Below are 631 nucleotides of genomic sequence, written 5' to 3'. Positions count from 1 at the left end.
AATGTTGCTGACATCCATATCGTCATCACATGGCCTTTTACGACAGAAGTTATGAACCAGAGATCCAACAGCGAGCATTGCTTTTCCGTTGTTGTTGGAAAGAAGAGGCTGAAAACATAAATGACAAACGTTTTTTTGGAAAATATATAAAACTGATGTAGCTTAGCATTAGATTGCAATATCTATTCGCAAACGAGTATGAACAAAGCTATACCCATTTAAACAATAAACCTCTTTTGTAAAATATCAATGCACAGGTCATTAATCGTCACACTCACCAAAACTTCTCTAAGCATGTCTTTTGTCGGGTGTTGGATGAAAGATAAGGTTGTAAGCCACATGTCGGCTTCTACTCCCGTGATTTCTTCATCGTTGATCAGTTCAGCTAGCATGCTTAGTGAATCGCTAGTTCCTGCCATCGGAATTGCATCAAGGAAAAACTTTCTGAAATATGGAAGCTTTGAGTCTTAATCTAGGGTAGACTTTTACTAAGTGTGCGCTACATTACTCATTTAGTTGGACAAAAGTACAAGGAATAGATGCAGTGTTATACACATGTCCTTACCTTACTCTCTTAATGTTGTTTGCGCACAAACTTCCGGTTCGAAGTTTCTGGTAAACTCTTCTTAGA

The 631-nt window shown here is 38.0% G+C and overlaps 1 long non-coding RNA gene across 1 annotated transcript; it reads right to left on the bottom strand.

Moving 5' to 3' along the window:
* Positions 1 to 6: 6 nt before the first annotated feature.
* LOC110440699 lies at positions 7 to 631 on the bottom strand. Its single transcript, XR_002461764.1, has 3 exons — positions 566 to 631; positions 279 to 444; positions 7 to 108 (listed from the first exon to the last, which is right to left on the bottom strand). It is a non-coding gene; the product is annotated as an uncharacterized LOC110440699 (long non-coding RNA).

Source organism: Mizuhopecten yessoensis, unplaced genomic scaffold (genome assembly GCF_002113885.1).
Source record: "Mizuhopecten yessoensis strain PY_sf001 unplaced genomic scaffold, ASM211388v2 scaffold695151, whole genome shotgun sequence".
Lineage (NCBI taxonomy): Eukaryota > Metazoa > Mollusca > Bivalvia > Pectinida > Pectinidae > Mizuhopecten > Mizuhopecten yessoensis.
This window is presented reverse-complemented; position numbering and strand designations above follow the sequence as displayed.